The sequence below is a fragment of the Cryptomeria japonica genome, chromosome 8 (genome assembly GCF_030272615.1).
Source record: "Cryptomeria japonica chromosome 8, Sugi_1.0, whole genome shotgun sequence".
NCBI classification, from domain to species: domain Eukaryota; kingdom Viridiplantae; phylum Streptophyta; class Pinopsida; order Cupressales; family Cupressaceae; genus Cryptomeria; species Cryptomeria japonica.
This window is the reverse complement of record NC_081412.1, coordinates 193493735-193503380: the sequence shown is the minus strand read 5'-3', so window position 1 is coordinate 193503380 and position 9646 is coordinate 193493735.

Here is a 9646-nt window from a genome sequence, read left to right as displayed (position 1 = left end):
AAAGATTCTCCTTCCTTTTGTTTCGTATTGCACAAGGTAGTAACTGAGACATCTGTTTCAATGTTGTAAGAGAAATGCTGAATGAATGCCTCTGCTAAGTCGCCCCATGACTTAATACCAGGAGGTAATTGAGAAAACCATTCCATAGCTTGGTCACCTAAGCTCTGTGGGAACAACCTCATCAAGTATGTTTCTTCTGCCGCTACCTCAATGCAGGTTGTGAAGAATTGTCTTATATGTGCCTTGGGGTCTCCTCTCCCTCTATATTTGTCAAATTTTGGTGTTACAAAGTGCGGAGGAAACGGAGGCATTGGAATGCTCTTATCAAAGGGATAAGGGCATATATCTCTCATAGTGTATGTAGGTTTGGATGTACTCATGTCCTCCACTTTCTTTTGTAGATCTCTAATTTGTTGCTCCAAATTATTTTTGGGAGGAGATTGATTTCTTGTAGCATACCCCATGTTTGTAACACCCATTTGAGGAGGAGCTTGTTGCATGTATGGATGATACTGATCATAGACATGTCCATATGGAGGTTTATATTGTTGTGATACTTTTCCTGACCTGCACAAAAAATTTTATGCCAAAATTCGAAGCTGTTTGTGAGATCTGATCAAAATAAATAAAAACCCTAATTTTTAAAGATCTGACTTTTATGGAAATATTTTGCATCAAAATTAAAATCACAAAGAATAGATCCTGTGTATAATTATGAGAGATTTCCAAAAATGTAAGAAAATCCAAAAAATTATCTCATTTGCTCTCAAAATAAATTTTTTATGAAAAATCATAAAAAATTCCTAAAAATTGAAAATTTGCTCGAAAAATTCTAAATTTGGATTGAGATCTCCTGATACTTTCTTCAACCTGCAAAAAAAATTTGGTGCAAAATTTCCAAGCCGTTTATGAGATATGATCGAATCTCTCCAAGATCTTGATTTTGTGTCCAAAACCCTAGTTGCACAAGGTTATTCTCCAAATTGTTTTACAAAATAGCAATATAGGGTTAGAAAAATCTGCAAAAAAAAACATAGATTTAAGAAAAATCCATGTCCCACCGGGCGTGCCAAAATGTTTATGGTGAAAATGGATAACAATAATAACAATATTGAAAGGCTAAATGAATTCAACCACCAAACCCTAGCCTAACAACAACAAAGATCCACCATAACATATGAAGATTACCTAAGACAATGCAAAATAACTCAAAATCACAAAGATTATACCATCACATGTCCAATAGGGTTTTGATCTCCATTCTTCCTATCTCCATTGATCTTGTTTGATATGCTTGCTCTCAGATTTTTGTATGCACAAGAGCTCAACAGAGAACGGAATGTGGTTGCAAGTAGGATCGTAGTGTAGCCAAGTACTCCAAAATCAGTCATTAGGGTTTGACATTAGGCTGAGTGATTAGGGTTTGACAATGAAGAAAGCATCTCCTTAAATAGAAGACACAATATGAAATGGAGGGATAAGATTGAGAGGTGTAAAAAGAGAGGTCGGCTAGGATTAGAGGGTAGGTAAAAGAAATACCAAAATAATGAAAGAGGTAGGTAGTGTATGAATTAAGAGATGAATGACATGTGTCATGTGTAGAAAAAGATAATGAATTAATTAAATAAATAAAGATTTATTTAATTAATAGAAGAAGTAGGACAATTAAATAAATAAAATATTTATTTAATTTAGGAAAGGGATAATTTAAATAAATAAATGTATTTATTTAAATGAGAAATAAGGCTAGAAGAGGATAAATGAATTAATTAAATAAATAAAAATTTATTTAATTAATAGAAGAACTAGGCTTAGATAATTAAATAAATAAAATATTTATTTAATTAGACATGACAATTTTGGGTGTCTACCAGAACCTTAAGTAATTAAAATTTTAATATCGAAACCAATTGTTTGACAGTTCAAATAATTGAAAGACAACTGAGAGGGGGGTGAATCAATTATCACTAGATTACCAGAACCTTAAGTAATTAAAATTTTAATATCGAAACCCAAAAGATCAATACTCGAATGCATAAACCAATTAAGCATAAACAAGAACTAGATAATAAATAGCATCCACATGGCATCAAGATTTGTATGTGGAAAACTCAGTAAAGGGAAAAACCATGGTGGGAAACCTACCCACTGTCAGATAATACTTCTATAGTAATTATGTGATTACAATTGAGGGGCTTGAACTTGTAGGAAGCACAATAACCTAGAGCACACTTCTCATCATAAAAGGAGTCTCATTGACTACATAAAAATATAGAGTACAATCTAGAGGAAAGAATGAACTGCAAAGATAACATCTCCCATGCCTGAGTACAGTTTCGGTTAAGCTCAATACCGGAAGACTAAATCCTCTTACATAAACCCAACTCAATCACCAATGATTGACCAAATCCTCTTCCTAAATGGTTATCACATTATTTGCATATATACATCCTCACTCATGACCTACAATGACATATTACATCATATATATACAAACCCTTGACCACAAATAATAGGGTCGGCCACAAAACAATAAAGCAATTACATAATTACAAAACATGTCATCCTGAGACCAAACAAATAATATCCAACCCATGGGACATCTTGGAAACACATCGAGAAGTCCAATCCACCTAGACAATATCGGGACCCAATTTAGGTCCACACATACTTGTTGGCATTTTTGATGTTTATGTTGTGATTGTCATTGATGGACACACACTCGCATTAAGATCCTCTTTATATGTATGAGTTAGAGGACAACCAGTATTTGTTCCAACTGGTATGTTGTATTATAGTCTTTAGACTATTGGTGTTTTGCAGAATGTGTTTCCCGGTCTAAAGCGGCATGTTGACCCCAAGCGGTTCGTGGATACCAAGCGGTACGAGGGACTAAAGTGGCATAACACATTTTTACCAATCTTCATTTTTGTCAAACCGACAACTACCATTTTGTATGAACTGGTAATAATCTGTGATGAGTTACCAACCAGCATTTTGTGATGAGTTACCATCCACCGATTGTTTGACGGCGCCGACACATTAATGGTGCTTTTCGTGTCATGGTACCAAGTATGTCTAGGTTCATTGAACCTAGGAAATTGTTATATAATCCTATTGGACCGACATGAAATCAAATTCCTTTATAAGGACATCATGTCTAGGGTTTTAGGTTGTTGATGTGGATATAGTGAAATTTTATGTTGTTGCTAGGGTTTAAGGTGATTGAGGAGTTGGAGAAAATATGAATGTGTAGAAGACTGAAGTAATGCTGGAGTGCATTAGGAACAAGCTATCAAGGATCTAACCAAGCAATCTGTGCTACTAGCTAGATCAAACACTTGTTGATTACTCACATCTTTGACAAGTCTGTAGCCCTTAACCGGGTAGGCCCAAAAGCCTTTTGTAAATCCTCTAACAAGGTGGTTCCCATCTGTGGATCTAAAATCCTCTAGCAAGGTAGTCTTTAATCGGACTTATCTCCTAATAGAGATTGAGATTCCTAACAGGACATGTTCTAGTAAAGAACATTGTAAGACCTTAGCCAGTCTGACCTTAACTGGTCTGGTTCCTATTCTGTAGATAGTTACTTGTGAGTTCCATCTCACCATGGTTTTTCCCATTTGGGTTTCCACGTCAAAATCTCTTGTGTTATGGTGTTTGTGCTTCTGTGGGTGAATGCATTATTAGCTATTTGGTTTGCATGTTTGTTAACTGATTTGTTTGCTAAATTGTTTTACCAGTTTACTGTCAGTCTTGCAAAGTGTTTAAGTGCAAAGATTTTTGGCATACTAATTCACCCCCCACTCTTAGTATACATCAATACTAAATAAATGATCCCAATAAACCAAGTATCAAACATGATCACCATCAACATCCTGAATCTCCACTAGAAGCCACACCAACACCTCTTATGCATAACATCAAAGATCTTCAACAAAGCTCTGTCGGTGAAACCCTCGCCGGAACAACAAACCAATCTTGCCAACATATAGGATAGCATCCGATCACCAGATCAAAACCAGCTAACTGAACATGAATCCGAGTAGCATGAATAAGCCAATTTCAAAGCCTAAACATATCGGAGCATATCAGATCATCATGACCTAATCCAACTAGAAACCAAACAATTTATTAGGACCAGAAGGATACCAGTAAAGCAACCAAAATATCTAGTGTTGATATCAATGACAAAACATCAATGCAACACATAATCAATTCCTCCAAATGGCCAACAATTGTGTCTGCATTATCAGAGAGAGATGAATGTGTGAATAAGGATATATCATTCAATGAGGTATTGAGGCGAGTTTGGTGTTGCATAGCAGATAATTGTGCTTAATCAAAACTATCATCAAGCATTTGTAGATGCTATCATTGTGATTCATTTCTTCTGGATTGTAGTCCAAATCATATTGTAAGTCAGTGAGACTTCCCTAAGGGTTGTAGCCTTCTGGGAAAATATCTTTTGAGTAGTGAGCTCTAGACAGTGTGCTTGAATGCATGTGCATTCCCCATTGTAATATTTTCACTACAGAGTATCATCTTACTGTGGGTAAGTTCCCACCATGGTTTTTCCTTAACTGGGTTTTCCACATCAAAAATCTTGGTGTTGTGTGTTGTGATGTTAATTTTCTTATCTCTCATTGTTGCAGTCTATCAGTTTATGTTATAAAGTTTAATTTGCTATGATGCAGTGAAGACCAATTCACCCCCCCTCTCTGTCTTCCTTCTTATTGCTTATTACAATTGGTATCGGAGCTAGATCCTCTATTATAAGCTTAATCAATTGAGGAGATCCAGGATGTAAGCTCAAGGTATTCTTTTCAAGAAGGATAGTCTGAGGTGATAGCCCTGAAAAATTGATTACATAAGAATTTTCAATTTTGAGCTTAAATATTGATCATACTGGCTTTATTGTGTCCTCTATCAAGGTTCAAAGTATAAGGTTTAGGGTTCATTGAATTTTCCTAATAATTTTAAAGAGAAAACCTTAACCTTGTTATGCTCTATCATTACTTTTTCCCACTTAAGGTCAAGGGTTGTTTACCATTAGTGGGGCCATTTTATTTCCTAAACGTTAAGTTTTGTTACATCAGTTTTAGAAATGATTTTCCTAAGTTGCATGAAATTTTCCCTATAGTCAGTCTCATTTTAATATTTGTGCCCACATCCATAATTGTCCTCACGAGACATGACAGATCTAACAGTTCACGTTTCTGTGTGATTTAAAGTGTAGTGAAGATAAAGACCACGATATCACGAGATGATGTCACATGTCTTCGACAAAAAAGGGCAAGCTAGTAGTGTAATTGTCCAAAACCTCATCTTACCGATTCTCAGGCGGTAAAGAATGGTTTATTGATGGTCCTATCAATTGGCACATGTTCAAAATAAATGGTGATGTTATGTTCAAAGTGAAAAGGTGCCTAACTTTTAAAATTGAAAAACATTAATGGGCACTATGTTGAAGTGGTAAAGTGCGAACATGTCCGATGGCCTTCGTATCCCCGAGATAGATGTTTCAAGAAGGTTATGGACTGTGACATCATGAGATGATGCCACATGTCCTGGGCTGAACAGGAAGACCTATGGTGGGGCAGTTGACACTGTTGGGTTAAGAGATGATATGGCACTGATTTGTCACGATTTTATGGGTCTGCAAGTATAGATGGAAGGTCAATTTCCATATCGACCATTAGTGATTGTTAGATTTGCCAGGTTGAGTAGGATCTGCTGCTGAGTTTCAAATTTGAAATTAAAAGGGAGCATTAAAGGTATTGGTCATAGCCCGCATGGGAAAGATAGGATGAGAAGAATGTAGACTTGTTGACTCAGAGTAGATAGAGACAAGTTGGAAGATTTAGATGTCGGCTTGTTCCAGAAGGATTATTTTCATTTTTTCTAATGAGTCAAAATTGATTCGACAAGGCAAGGACAATATCTTAGAGATATGAAAGGATTGGGATAAGCTGCAGGTTTAGATATGATGGATCATGAGTTCTCTAATGATTTCAATGATTGCTTGTTTATAGGGATCCTGAAGTAGAAAATGTACACTTGTAGAAGAATAAAATCAAAACAAAATCATTTGCACAAGATGAACCTTGGTAGGAAAATACAGTGGATGTGATAGGCATGATTTCTAGAGTCCATAGCTGGCAGGTTGAATTGAAAGCACCAAAGTGATCATTTTTCATATTAATAAGAACTACTAGATGAAGTGTTTTGACTATAAATACAGTAGGGTGGTGACTTAATTGGTAGGAGAAAAATGAAGCTTTTCTATTTTCTGAGTCTAGTTCTTTCTTCTGCAAGGAAAATGGTGTTTGAGAAAGATCGTAAATGGAGTTGCTATATACTCTATGATACCGGATGGATGTTTTCTCTCCTATGTGAGTATGTTTATTGTCAGAGGGGTTGTGAAAGTGGGGAGGATTACCAGAGGGGGCATGAAAGCCTTATGAAAAAAGGCCATACATGCCACAACCTCTGCTTCTACTCTGTCACTGGATGGTAGGGGGTTCTGAGAGAGAGATCGCAAAGGAATGAAAGAAGAATATGTTCGAGTAGGGAGTGACAGCTAATCATCCATCTGGCTACATGGAAGTTGCGACCCCTCCCCAACATATTGTGTTTCTCCTATAGCTCCTACTTCCACTTTCTCTGATCCTAGGCATGAAGGCTTGAGACCCTCTTCTATTTTGGAGGCAACTTTTCTTCTTGCCAGGACCCAGTTTCTTTTCCAAGAAAGGAAATGCTCTGTAGGATGAAAATGCAACATATCACTCTCGAACTGAAGGTGTTAGGGCAATAATGGCATGGATCAAGCAGTTTTTCTTCTACCAGTTTTTAGTTGAAGATATTGATTCATAGGTGCCAACACATGGATATAGAAATATCTCTATAACATAATTGCAAATGGCCTTTTAGGCCTAATTGTCAAAAATGAATCTATTGTTGATGTGTGTCTTCTGCCTAGAAGCTTGTTGCTCCCTTTATTCTATGAAAAGGAAAATCAAGGCCAGAAGAGGGCTTCATATTTTTGGGGAGTCTCTAGTAGGTTCAAATTTCTTATTCCTTAGGGTTTTCCTTGTCTATTTCCAGTAGTGAGTCTAGGTGAAGTGAGCAAGCTATAAAGTTTTTTATAGAGAATATAAAGAAATGTTTTAGTGTCAATCTTTGCATAGGTTCTTGAAGGAGTTATATGTAAATCTCAACCTGTGATAGAGATAGTATGTTTATTCAAATGAAGTAGAATTCTGACTCTTTTCTCTCCATTGCATGATTCTATCAATTTTTGAATAAAATAAACTAAGGGTTTATTTTATTTAGTGCATGGTTGTGATGTATGTATCTTTCTATTTATTCTTTGACCCAAGGGGTCAATTAGACTACTTAAATAGAGTTGCAGAATGATTGGGCTTGTGCAGGGATTTTTAGATATGTAGTTTGGGTTGGGATTGCAAATGAGATACACTGTAAGGCGGTATTATCTTAGACCTTATGCTATTAGATGAAACTCTGTCACATTTTCAATTTTACGTTTCATATCTTCAGTTTCTCAATGGAGTAAGGCACTAATCACTTCTTGCGACCGACTTTATTAATCAACCTTGTTTTAGTTTGACTGATGAATCACTATAATCTTTTAAATATCAGAACATCATTGTTAAGTTTTCATGCATTTTCTGAGTTCTCCCGCCCATCTCATGCTCTAGCTTAAGGTCGATAATCATTGAAGGATTTTCCATCCTTGAGCATTCTCCCTTTCTATCGAGCCCTTTTATGAGATAATCTAGGTCGTTTCATGTAAAATTTGTGTGTGGCGTAGAAATCACAAATCGGCATGGGGATCGCCCTCCTGGGTTTTGCAGAGCCCAAAGTGTAGAAGGATCTTATATCCTTATTGATGTTGGTCTAAGTCTGAAGTATATTGATAGTTAGAAGTGTCTTTCTATAGGTATTCGAAGGAATCAGCTTGGTCTCTACTCTATGGCAGTGTAAACCCAATTTCGGGAACCAACAAAAATGGCGACTCTATTGTGGAATGAACTATTGAGAATCTCTGGTTAGAATTTTTTACCTTGATATATAGTTCAGATTATCCCATCCGAGTCACCAAAAAAAATGGTGACTCTACTAGGGAAGATACTGCATAAAGTTTTCCATGTCGTCCTATGATTTGATGGTTGAGCTTTGCTCCCATGTCACAGGACCCAAAATCTTTGCCTCGTAGAGTAGAGAGTTTCTAAATCTGTCCCTTGTCAGTTTGAGTCGATTCTCATAAATGTTGTTGAATAATCTACTGTAATTCATCTTTTGATATAAGTTTTGTCTAGATTTGTCCATGTTTCGAGATTATTTTGTAATACCTCATAGATTGTGAGTGGTGACTTTGAAACTCTGAGATCTCTGCACCAATGTGCATTGTTTGAAGAATAACTATGAAGAACCAAATAATTTATAGAAGAGATGAAGTGGATTTGAGCTCTTATGGTGAAGTACATCGACAAGTTGAGGATGGAATCTATATGATACCATATGATGATGAGGAAGTATTGTAGTGCTGGCTTGAAACAAATCTGACCTATGAAGAAATTCTAGTTGTTTGAATATTTTTCCTCCACAAGGAGGTGGCAACTCTGTCAGAGATCAGTGTTAAAGATTTGAAAAATTGAAAGTGATTTTTCAATCCTCAGTTAATGGAGGTAGCAACAGCTTCAACATTTCTATTTATTTTGATTTTCATGAGTCAAGTATACTTTCATGAAAATTATGTGTAAAAATGTTCCCTAGAAAGTGGGTAAAGCACTAAGAAAAGAAATGGTATTGTTTATCTTACATGCTTATGTGACACAATTTTCACATTCTATATGAAGTTAGATTAAGTTTTTTTTGAGTTGTGCTTTGTAATAGTTTAAGATTTATGGCAAAGGAAAGAAGTAGGTAAATGAATAAAAATATGTATTATGTGCATGTAATTCCCTATGAAATATGAAGTGTAAATGTGCAACCTCTGCAAAATCACCATAGATATTTCTTTATGGAAATATATAAACCATTGAGTTTTAATGATATCCAAGGCTTCCCAAACCCTGTTCTTACTAAGGTTAGGGGACATCTAGCAAAATTCAGTGGGAAAAGATCAGAATCAGCACATCAGCATTTGCAAGAATTTTCTGAATTAATGGGAAATTTTGAAATAAATCAAGAAGATGTCTTTACGAAGCTATTTGTTCAATCTTTGAAGAAACTATTCATTGAGGGAGAGATATATACTCTCTCTATTGTTTTTTGGTATTGACCTATTCTGGAGATTGTTGGTTTTTGGTTTTTGGCATTCAGTTTTGGCACTTAGATGTTTTTCCATCTTGTGTTGCCATCAATGCCAAAGGAGGAGATTGTTGGTATTATGGATATGTTGCATTAGTTTTGTCATTGATGTCAACACTTATCCTTTTGGATATCTATGGTTATGCTGAACTGACACATTATGTTCACCGACAAGTTCAGTAACTTATGCACAGTCACCGGTATATCATTCACCAGCAGGTTATATTATTCACCAAAAGTGTGGATGACTTGTTATCATCTGGAGATCGCTTGGTTATGTCAAAGACATGGTTTGGATACTTGGTTTTGG